Here is a 12,178-nt window from a genome sequence, read left to right as displayed (position 1 = left end):
GAAAACTTAAATGATAGCTCGGATATAGCGCATGAATTAGAGTTACTAGCTGAGTTCTCAACTACGACTGGAACTAAAAGTAAGATATCGTTAATCTCGACAAATAATCTTGACTTCGAGATATTACCATAAAATATTGCTGCGTCCTAGAGACATTGGTGGAATTTTCCTTTGCTTTACAGCCGACTTGGATCGGTCTTGCCCACGTGTTCTACTTTGAATGTAAATTTTTTGCGTAAAAACGAACAGTTCTTATTGAACTCCACTCCTCATCGATATACCGCGAAGGTAATTGGATACGCCAAACTTTAGTTGAGCAAAACAGTCGAATGTTCTTTCCTAGTGATTGAAACTGCCTAGATGTTTTTCGCAATCGCATGTAGGTATTTTGCAATTCGGGTTTATTGGAATTTTAAAAATCTCGCAGAAACCGAGAGATTTCTAAATGAAATTATTGAACGCATACTTCCGAGTACACGATGGGCCATGGATTAAATCTCTCCGGGATCCAATTACCGTCTCGTTGATCTCAGAGATGCCCAGATTCTAAAAAATCGCAAGAGAACTTTCCAAGTTCGAAGAACTCGCGCACGCGTGGTGTCGCAGGGAACGTGCGAACAGGAAAACGAAGAAACAAAAGGGGAGATCGGAAATTCGCCCATCGGCGGAGTCGGCGACCTAATCCACCGGAGAAAAGATCTCCGAGGAGCACGCTTTGGTCGTCGGGCGGTTTGTCGGCGGTCGAACGACAAGCGTTCCCCAAACACAGAGGGACAAGGCCAACCCCCGGGGGTGGCAGGCAACAAGTGACCACAGAACAGACATACACGAACAACAGCCGTGAGCGCTTTTACTCCCCCCCTCTCTCTCTCTCTCTCTTTCTCTCTCTCGCTCGCTTTTCTCTTGCTCTCTCTCTCTTGCTCTCTCTTCTACCTTCGTGGCTGTCGACCAGCCGGTCGTTCAGCAGCAATCGATATATCGATCGTCCACGGAAACCCGACGTTATGTCGAGCACACGTGAGAGTAGGTTGTAGGACGTACGTACGTATGTCAGCGAAGAGAGGGGGGGGTGGAGGGAGAAGGGAACGAAGGGCGATAGTGGATCCGTTGCCTTACGTGGGTTGCGGTAGGCCACGGACGTCCCTTCATCCGTCTTTCGTACCCTTCGTATCGTTTGCCATCGATAGCGAGCTCTTCCTATCCCGGAGAGCGAACTATGACTGCGCGTCGAAGTTGAAATATCGCATAGAGCGGAATGCGCCGAGCTCTCAGCCGATCCCTGGCGCGCTTCCTTCATTTCGAAGATGCATATCATCATCTTAGTAAAAATTCAATTCTTGTAAATTCCTCTTCGGTAGAATTTTCGTTTTAATAATTGATAATGTTAAGAAATTTTACCAGGATACGGTAAAGTATGTCCAATATGTATACGCTAACCTTAATAACTTATAAGTTCTTACTTTTGAGTTATTAAATTTATAAATTTTAAAATCTTACATATCCAACAAGAAATTTAAAATCTGTTTATTTATATTATATTTTATATTATTTGATAAAGTAATTTATATTATTACATTGCATTGTAACATTGTTATATGAAACAAATTTTATTTATTACTTTATTATCTTATTAAAGTATTATGCAAATTTCAATTGTTATACGTATAAGAATTTTTTGCATTGTTTTTATTGTTGCACTATAGTTTTTGACATTTTATTTATTCCAATTTGCAATTTTTATATCGTAGTGATTTTCAGCTTTTTCGGAAATTTTTTGGGCCTTTTAATCTAAAGATAAACAATCAACTCCCATCGGCCTAATTCCATGAAGAAGCAACGCAAGAATCTCACGCAAGATCCTCTTATATCTTGTCTAATGAGAGATCCACGGTGCGTAAATTTCGGATACCGATCAAACAAAGGTATAAGCCGAGATAAAATAAAGCCGTCCACATGTGCGAGGATAAAGAAAGAAAGCGAGACGAGGGGGGGGGGGGGGGGGAGCGGATGGGATGGAAAAGGAGAGCGGTATGAACGAAAGCCAGTATGAAAGGGTCGAAAACCGGAAGTTCGTTAGCCGCGCGAACGAGGAGGAGACGCGGGTGGCCGGTGGCTAAGGGAAAACACCGCCCCCGCAATGGTATTTCTTTCGGGTTTTACACGGCGGCGTCTCGACGTGGCAATGTTTTAGCGTATTGATCCGCTGGGGGTTTAGTCGAGTCGGTAGTAAGAGAACCAGGGTGGCTAGAGAACGTGGGGAGGGGGGGGAGGGGAAGCGAGAAAGGACGGGGGGGGCTGGTCGCCGCGGCGATGGTGGAGGAAACGGTCAGCCGTAGGTGTAGGGCCGCAGGGAGGTAGGGCAGGGGGGAAGTAAAAACTGGACGACGGCACTTACTCGCTCATAATCACCCCCCGAGCCACTCCAACCACCCCGGCGTTAGTGCTTCGCTGCACTCCCGTCGACACACGTAACGGGTTTCGCATTTATGTGGGTCTGTGTGTACACGCGGGGTGTAAACACACCGACGGCGCCGGGATACCCGACCCCCGCGTACGTGCGACGATTAGGAGCCGCATGCGAGCATTAACTCGGAATAGTTACGTTGCGTTTCGGGTCGGGTCCGAGTTTATGTCGGTCGAATCCCGAAGTATAAAGACGAAGTTGATATATTTTCGTACGGACGGTGAGGCCGGGCGCGCGACTTGATTGAGAGAATAGTCGCGCGAGAGACACCGCGCGCACGTCTTCGGTGACGATATATTAAATCTATATTGCCGCCGTATATACATTGAGATTCTTCAATTCAATATTGTATTAATAACGTTAGATACTTATCCGACGGTATGTACATTCCTGGCTTTCTGATGGCCAACATGAAAAATGATTGCGCCAACATTTCCAACAATCAGAAAATGAAATTGAATGCTATTATAAGCGCGCAAGTTATACCTTTATCTCAAATATATCATCTCCCTTTCTCATTTTCTACAAATAATCTTTTAATCTTCGCTCATAAATATTCATACCTTAATTTATTTTGTTAGGCCGCGCCCATTTGGATAGATTCCTCCATTTCGCCGTTGCATGTTTCTAATATGTCCACGCCTATTTAAATATGCAAATTTCTCGTGTATTCTCCGTAAAAGTAAAAATGGAACGCCTGAAATGGAAAGGAGAGGAAAAAAAAAGAGTTTCTCGTTTCCGAGCGAGGAAGAACACGGTTTTTATCTTAATAACCTAATAGCTTTTCCTTTTTCTTGTAGTAAAATTTAATGCAAAAGACCCTTCCTAATAACGGGGATGTGGCAGTGATATGGGGGAATCATAATTAACCCCTCGAATCAACCTAGCCATTATCATCCCCTTTCTCGATAATATTACTTGCTCGATAGAGCTTCGTGGGGTGCTCGCAGGTTACACCTCTTGCCAAAGCTAAGAACCTCGCGCGATTCTATGAATAATCGTTTCAGCTTCTCCGGCGAGGCCCCGCAACGCTCTCTCGCTCCGATTTTCACACAAACGTTTCCTACACGCGATCCCGAATCTCGCGCTTCGATCTCGGAATTGCAATCGGCAGCGCGGGCCGCCGTTTGAATTCCTACACAAGCCCCCTCCCCCGCGAAGTTTACAAAATGGCGAGCGTTCCGTCCGGGGGGGGGGGAAGGGGGAGGGGTGAAGAGCTAACAAACGCCGGGCCGAGCGTCGTTTCGCGTCGACGTGCATATTACTTAAAGAAAGGTAGCAATTCTCGGAAGAAGTTACGAGCTCGCGGCTCTCCGCCGACATCGACGTGTGGCGGTGTGGTGACGCGAATCGATAGAGGCCGCGCGTCCGGTGCTCAGCCGGAGAGAAAGAAAGGAAGGAAGAAAGAAAGAAAGAAAGAAAGAAAGAAAGTAAGCAAGAGGGAGAGAAAGAGCCACCCTCGTTACGTATGCACACCCTTAAATAATTGCGGCTTGTTCGCGCAAATTATCCCGGGGTTTCCGCGTCGACCAAAGTAAAATGTAATAACACGGCTGGGATACGGTCGCGTCGCGCGTGCGTGCGTGCGTGCGTGCGTGCGTGCACATAATACGAGTGTCTTTCTCGCCTCGCGTCTGGTCGTCGATTTGTGCTCTCGCGGATACCTCGGAGCCTCCGTATCCTTGTGCGCGCTTCCACGTGACACGTACGGCGAGCAGCGCACCTAGAACACCTCCGCGCGGAGCACGAGGTGTGAACGTGCGTCTGAGTCTCCCCGAGCTGTCGTAAAATTCCCGGAGGGGTAGTAACGAGCTTGCACGTCGCGATAACTCGCGCGAGTTGACCGGCCGTGGATTAGGCGGTAGTAAAATTGACGTAGGAGGCTCTAGACGGGCTGTCGCACACAGCTCTGTACCTTACACGGCGATCGCATGATACGCTCTGCATAATCAAAGCGGCATTTCTCATTGATTTCCATTTAGCGACATAAATGTCCTATCGATTATCGTGTAAAGCACGCGGGAGTTAAGGAGGCCCGCATTCATCGTCAGTTTTGCCTGAGGAACGTTAAACATTTTCAACATTTTGAATTTCTTTCCTTCCTTCCTCCTTCCCCTTTTCTCCCCTTTATCATTAGGGGCAACTCGTATTCCATCTAATTCTTTGATATGACGTCGCGTGCGGGCAGCATGTTACGCGAAATCGTGTCGTGTTGAATTGTTTTTACCTCTCGGATCATTTCCCGGTGCCCTATCTCCGTTGGATCTGAAGTTTTGTAAAACGTAACATTGAATTTGTCACGACCGTTGCGCCCTTGTTTGAGACCAACTAAGAGGGGTTATTCATAGCAATTGTTCACGTTTTACGATCCATTTGCGCGAAAAACAGAGGAAAGCCTTGTAATGCGATGACAGATATACATTCGTGAAGGTATTAAATTTTTTTTAACACAAAGATAAGATTTTTTTCAACACAAAGATAAGATAAGATTGCCTATTTTAGTTTGCGATAGAGATCTTGCCGAATGTAATTTTTCTATTAATATTCTCAGTTTATATTAACTTTGCGCCGACAATTTTGTCAGTCTTGAAACGCAGTCACTAAATAAATATCGATGTTCAGAAGCGACTTTAAGATCTTTCCGGTTTCCGGAAACAAAAAACTATAAACTTATTGCGAAAATGTATAATAAATTTAATATTGAATGCTCCTTTTCATAAACGTTGTTTATTTGTTTCAGAACGAGCTTCCAGTTCTATGCTGGCGAATTTATTCGGTGAGTCACTCTTCATGGTACTTGTATGTAAAAATAATAACGTCATGCCCGTTGGTATTCGATTGTAGGTACGCAGAAAGTATTCCAAGCATTGTTACGAATTTAACGCGAAATAAATGGGCGGAATTTCGTCATAAAGTTACTGTGTACGTGAATAATTTCTACATCGAATCTCATGCAAATCCTAGTAACCGATAAACGCGGGAAAAGTTATTTTTAATCCCAGGCTGCAATCGGACATACGAACGAGTTAGATGCTTCAGAATAATTTATTACTTGTTCACATTTTAAAATATCATTGTCTCCGAACGGCAACGCGTATTTTTCCCTCGGAAAAGCGGCTTACTTTTCCGGCTTTTCATCTAAATTTCCTCGCAATCCGGGAAAGCAGGTGGCTCGGGAGGGGGGAGGGGGAGCAATCCCGCGCGTTTGGCACGGTGTAAACTCATATCCCCGTGTAACGCCACCCGAGGTGGTCGTTGGGACGCGCGCGATTACTTATTCCGCGCCGGCGAATTAACGACGAATCACCGATGGAAAAACCGGTTACCGGTCGAACGAACGGCACGCGGTCTAACGACTTCTCTCCTCTGACTCGACGGGCATTCCGACGGCACGAGTTCGCCCCGCGACGCGAATTAATGGAAACACGCCGCGGCATGCCGCGCGCGCGTATGCGCTGATAAAGCGAAACGCGCGGATCTTCTCTCTCGCGCGCGCGCTCGCGCGAGCCTCTCTATTCCACCGTCGTCGGTGACGGGTTCCATCGCGTTCCATATTAAGTGATCCGCCGGCGAAATTCTCCCCCTTCTGAAAAAAACAGTCCCCCCCTCTCCGCGCCTCTGCCGCTACAATAAAATAGGAAGTACGCGCCGAGGAGAAGATCGGAGATCTATAAATTATGCAGTCAGGCTTAATCTCATGTGTAAAACATGATTGCCATTCCACGATTGGAATTTAAGTAATGTAATTACTATAACGGGCCAGTTTAATTTCAATAGATAAGTGTGGATGAAACAGAGCGTTCGCGCGCGTAGAATTATGAGCGTAAAAGGAAAAGAGAGCTAGGCTCCCGAGATGAATTCAAGCGGCATCGACTCGACGGAATGTAAAGAGGGAATCTCTTTTGAATTCGATATTCCTTTATTTCACGTGCATCAAGATAAATATTGGATATTCGGAGCTTTACGGATATCTTCATCAGCGTAATAACGTGGCGCGTGTTAGTTAATCCCGCTGTATTTCATTCGACAGTGAATTTCCGGTCGAATTAACTGTTATAGCTTTGAATAGGAACATGTGTTCCCGCGTGTTATTTATGCATCCCCCGCGGGGTCGATATGCATAAATTCCGCGGCTCGCCCGGGAAAAATTCTCCGGGATGCAGCGCGAATTTCGGAAATGATATCGTTCCAGCGAGATACGAGATGAATTAAATAGTATGCCCCGTCACGAGCGATTATTTACGCGCTGGCCGTGGAAACGCGCGGACGAGCGTCGCTCGCTCCTTCGCGTTTCGAGTCCATCGGCAGTGTGTTTCAGCGCGTTTGAAATTAAGCGATTCCGCATTCACGCATGAGCGCGATCGGTTATTACGCGAGGCAAGACGAAACGCGAGGGAGCGCGATGCAATCGATCGTAACTGTCTTCGTTCTTTTCTTCCCCAGCAGCTAAATATTCCTTCCTTCGAATCGAACGGCCTTTCAGCCGTCCATAAATATCACGCACGCACTCGCGAGAGCTTTGTACACTCATTAATGAAATAAACTGACGCCTTCCCGCGTAATGCGTATGCACGTTCGCCCGTTATGCCAATAACTTCTCAGAGTAACAGGAAACAAATCGCGTATACCATTCAAACGTGAGACGTCCGAGTCTTACCCGAGGTAATTGAAGAGCTCCTATATTTGCCAATTAGATGAGATGGAGAATAATTTGTGTACCGGTGAGCCAAGGAAACATTGCGAACGGGGGAGCACGTGAAATTCCGTCATGCAAATAGTAAATCTCAAATCCGGTAGGCCACACGTGAACGAATGCACTCGATGGCTCTAGAGACCATCGCGTTTGCCCGATCGCGGCTTCACGGATTTCCTCGCCGATTTCGGGTAAAAATCAAGCTCCCCTCGCCGTCCCAAAGTGATGAGGGTTAATTGGATTTAGCTTATCAGATCCGAGCCCCGGGGACTTATTTACAGCCGATATTTCGCGAGTGGGGCCGCTCGCGTATGTTCGTGACAATGTAGCAAATTAGGTTGCTCCGTCTTGCCTTTTATAACCCGACACGACTCCGACGGGGCATTCCAATGGCACGAGTTCGCCTTGCAACGCGAATTAATGGAAACAAGCCGCGGCATGCAGCGGCGCGGTACGCGCGCTGACAAACCGGAACGTTTGCCGCGCGTTCCTGCGCCCCCTCCTCCCCCCCTCCCCGGCCGATTCCGGCGCGTTTGGATTAACCGATTTCGTGTTCGCGCGCGTGGAAAAGTGTAAAGAGATAGAGACACGGCACCTAATGTCGCGTTAACATTTGTAACGCGGCCCTCTCTCGCCGCGGATGCCGGGAATGTCTCACGGCCCACGGCATTTCTGAAACGTTCCCTCGCGGGACACTCGACATTTCTTAACTAGTTTCCAGACCCTTTTTGAACAAATAAAGAAAGCTAATAAACGTCCATCTCTCTAATTTGTTAAAGCAGAGGAAAGTAATAGACACAGAAAAAAAGCAAATGTCTAATTAATCTTTTATATATTCATACGAACGCGTTCATTGTTTCGTATATACGTAACGATATAATTTTCTTGGAAGAATTTAAAAATCTCGAATTCTAACAATATCATATTTTAATACGATTGTCATCACAATATAATATAATAGAAATTATTTAATTTTACTCTAAGAAAGGTATAACTTTTTAACACGCGATATTTTCTATCCAACATTTTCTTATTCTTAAATAACAGGAATATTATTTTTTCAGTTAAACTATATAAAATCTTAGAATAAATCTTCATTCAGGTAAATTTTTTTTTAATTTAACGCAATATAATTTTATTTCCATATCGAAATTATTCCATATTTAAAAATATTGTTAAAATAACAATGTTCTTTTTTCCGTGTATATTGCTTAATTTGTTTCGTAAAAATTTGAGATTGCATAAACAATGCGATATTCTTATACGGCGATTACTTCTAAAATTGCTGAAGTTAAGGTTGAACAGAATCGCGAGGGAAACAAAGGTAATTATCCCTTTAATTTTTTTTTTTTTTTAATTGTATCGCTCCACAAATATGTTGCACAGAATGCACGAGTTCCCCGGCGAGACCTCGAGAAACAACGTCCCGGGGCTGATTCGAACGGCTATGAAATTAAAGCCGCTCCGTGTCGTTATCGCGATGGCGGTTAATTCATTGAATTGAATGAGAATTCGTCGCCTTGTGGACGATTACAGCTGGCCGTGATTGCCTCGTCGACGCGGCGCCGCGCGGCGTAAATGCCGTTTCTCGAATCAGGTTTAAAAATTCACTCTCTCGCCGGCAATGGCAGTGACATCGTCGTCGCGGTCTCCTGTGTAAAGAGTTAACTTTACCTCAAATTGCCTAACGACTTCGCCTCCCCGGCTCCGATGAGCGTCCCAATGGCACGAGTTCACCCGGCGACAGAATAAATGGAAACACGACGGCACGCCGTATGCACTGATAAACCGGAACATCCGTTCAATGCACCGTTCTATTCACATGACTGCCTCAGCACATTCTGCACACATCAAACGATTTAATCCCGACGCTCGGACTCGAGTCGACGAGTTAAAAAACCAACTCGCGTTGCTCCTCCGCGAATTTGCGTGTGAAATTTACTTTTAATTATTTATAACGATTCGTTAATGATTTTGACGTGGAACTAATTAACCGAGTAACATTATCTGCTACGGTATGTAAATAGAAAACAATATGCATATGCAGATTGCAGATCTTGTGAAGATTTATTTTGTTATTCCGCGTGCAAATGTAATCGCTCTACGCATATCAAGTTATCAAGAGTTTTTATTTCAAAATCATCTTTTTTTTTTATATGATTGCTACACCGGAACCAACAAATTAAATAGTATATTATGTTATGTCGGTTGATCGTACGAAACTGTTTCAATTGTTTTACAAGAACAACGCAGACGTTTCTTCAGTGTGTCAAATAACTATCTTCCATATATCGATCTAATATATTCAAGGTATGACGTTGAACGCACGTTTATGCTCGGAATGCTACGGAATTCCTCGACGAATTCCGTATTATACCAAGATTCGCGAAAATACAGGCGGACCGCGAACAAAGTCTGTGAAGTAAACGTGTAAAATTCTTCTTCGCGTGTCCCGCGCGTTATATCGGCTTAATTCGCGCGTGCACTTAACGCCGTCGAAAAAGCGTTTCCAGACCGTAAAGCGGCACCTCGCCGAGCGTTTTTCACGATTCAAATCGGTAAGATTGTAACTGCTAACAAAACGCCAGGTACTCCCGGCGTCATCGCGGACAGGCTAACGACTTCTCCGCTTGACTTTAATGGACATTCCGCGGCGCGATTTTACTCGGCGATTTGAATTAATGGAAACACGCTGGCATCCCATTTGCACCGATAAAGCGGAACGTCCTCGCGGATCTCCACTTTTCTTTCTTTCCTTCTTACTCCACCTCCCCCTTTCCCCGAGCTCTCACGTGCCACGTGCGTAGCTCTCTATCATCTTCAGTCGATTCCAAACGCGTTTCACATCGCGCCACGATGCCGACGTATTAAGCGATTACAGCCTCAGCTTTGAGCGTAAGGCTCAAGCTCGCGCGGAGCGTGCCGGCGAGCGTGCGTATTAATCGCGCGGACGGTCGCGCGCGAGCGCCCAAAGCGTATCCGCCGCGAATTCAGTTAAAGCGCGGAAATCGACGCATGATTACAGCCGGGAAACAAACAATCACGGTGTAAAGTCCTGTGTAACGGTCTTGGATCGCATAAGGTCGTCGTCGTCGTCGTCGTCGTCGTCATCTTTCGAAAACATCTCGCCGAGAAAGAGCGTTGGTTGAGTTATCTCTATGTCATTAGTTTTGTTTGTTTTTTTTTGCCTACAATTATTTCTCATTAGTTTACATCTTGAAAAAAAAATCGTTTCGTCATATTATTTTTATAAGTTACCTCTGCGAACATTTACATGTGGAGACGAATGTAATAATACAATTAATTTCTATAAAATTATAAAATATTTTATAGTGTAAAGAAGTCGGTTCAGTTTTATTATAATTTTACTAAAGTTACAGTAAAATTCTTCGGAATTTATGTTGTCCGACGACTACTATGATTTGAATGGTAAATTCTAAGTGAACATTCTCTCTCCGTGTACATCAGGAAGAGGTGAATTGTAACGATACGCCGTCGTCTCGATTAGGATGCGCGACATTACTTATTATTACACAGACAGCAGATCGAGAATGGTAATTTGCGATATCCGGAATGCAGGCGGGTCGAGAATCGTCTCGATAACGATCATCATGACGATTAATCTGGTGCCCATAGAAATCGCCAGAGGTGACGTGGCGACAAGGGCGGGCATAGCTCCGCCGCGCGTTAAATTATTTCTGACGCAAATTAACCGGCGGAGAGTTAAAAAGAGAAAGAGCGAGAGAAAGGGAGGGGGGGGGAGGGGGAAGAGAATGTAGGGGGAAGGCAGAGCGAATAAACCAACGCGCCTGCGTGCGGACGAGAACGCAACGAGACAGAGGCGGAGGAGGGAGCGAGGCGCACCGGGAAGTGAAGAAGCTGAAGCGAGATGGACAGCGAGCGGTAATCCGACTCACGGTATTGTTTCACCGACGGAAGTCGCTCTTTTTATTATGAGACACTTCCGGCGCCGTTGCGGGAGCACACGTCCCTGTTTACAAAATACACGCACCACGTGACTGCACGCTTCCGTGAGCTCTCGTGTTCCCGATGATTTTCAGATAACTCTTTTTTTTTTCTTCTTTTTACTCGGGCAATTGTTTTTTTGCCAGTCAGGTAAATTTCAGGAGATAATTACTATGTCTCATTTTAGGCGCGCAATTATATTCAACTTAAGCGAATGTTTTGTTCTGCGGCCGTCGTCATTCGCGTGATATAACGTAATGTCCGGAGTCACGGGGAAAAATCAATTAAAATATCGTTAAAATTTAAAACGTTCTTCTTACGTTTACGTCAGCGCTCCGATATTGGAGAGCGGAGAATGCGCCGATCGTTTCGGGACCAATTCGCCCGAAACGATCTTTCGAATTACATGCGATCGGAAATTAGATGCGGGGCACGCAATCTTCCGCGTGGCAACCGGTCGTCTCCCGTAATTAAGGGTTGACCACGCTAATTTTTACAGTTGAGGGGAGGGAGGGGGGGGGGAAAGAGAGACGATGTGGAAGTGGAAGAGAATCAATGCACCGCGCCGCGCCGCGTCGCGTTGCGAAGCGTGCACGAGTGCGTTTCTGTCGCTTCGCTGGCCTAATTGCGCCCCACGAATTCCGGTAATTATCATAATTGCCCGGCGGCCCCGTCACGCCCGAATCGAGACGCTCGGTACGCTCTATAGGCACAGCCGTTTCGCGATGCGGTCGTACAGCCGGCGTTTCTTTCTGTTTTCTGTCCCCTCGGCGCTGCGTCACATCGCGCGTCGATTTCGCGTGTGTCTTTTGCGCCCGGCAATTTCTGAAATGAGAACGTAATCGCCTCACGATCGACTTGCGTTACCGGGGAACGCGCAAAAACTGCCTGTATATGTGTACGCTTCACCACGTGTCGGTGATACACGAATCGGCCCTTAAAAAGGTGAAATCTGAACAAAATTTACTAACTTTTAAACTTCTCATTATTAAAAAAAAAAACCACTTAATGTTTACTTTCATTTTATTTAATCATATATGTTGAAACATACAATT

The 12,178-nt window shown here is 45.7% G+C and overlaps 1 long non-coding RNA gene across 3 annotated transcripts in view; it reads left to right on the top strand.

Annotated features, from left to right (window-relative positions):
* The window catches only part of LOC118645979, a 223,271-nt gene that overhangs the window by 118,519 nt on the left and 92,574 nt on the right, over positions 1-12,178 (top strand). For all 3 annotated transcript variants that reach the window (XR_004963610.1, XR_004963609.1, XR_004963608.1), the window contains exon 5: positions 5,205-5,240. This is a non-coding gene — a long non-coding RNA (uncharacterized LOC118645979). The remainder of the gene's footprint in view (positions 1-5,204; positions 5,241-12,178) is intronic.

The sequence above is a fragment of the Monomorium pharaonis genome, chromosome 6, assembly GCF_013373865.1.
Source record: "Monomorium pharaonis isolate MP-MQ-018 chromosome 6, ASM1337386v2, whole genome shotgun sequence".
Lineage (NCBI taxonomy): Eukaryota > Metazoa > Arthropoda > Insecta > Hymenoptera > Formicidae > Monomorium > Monomorium pharaonis.
The sequence above is the reverse complement of the archived record's forward strand: the minus strand, read 5'-3'. Positions and strand labels throughout refer to the sequence as shown.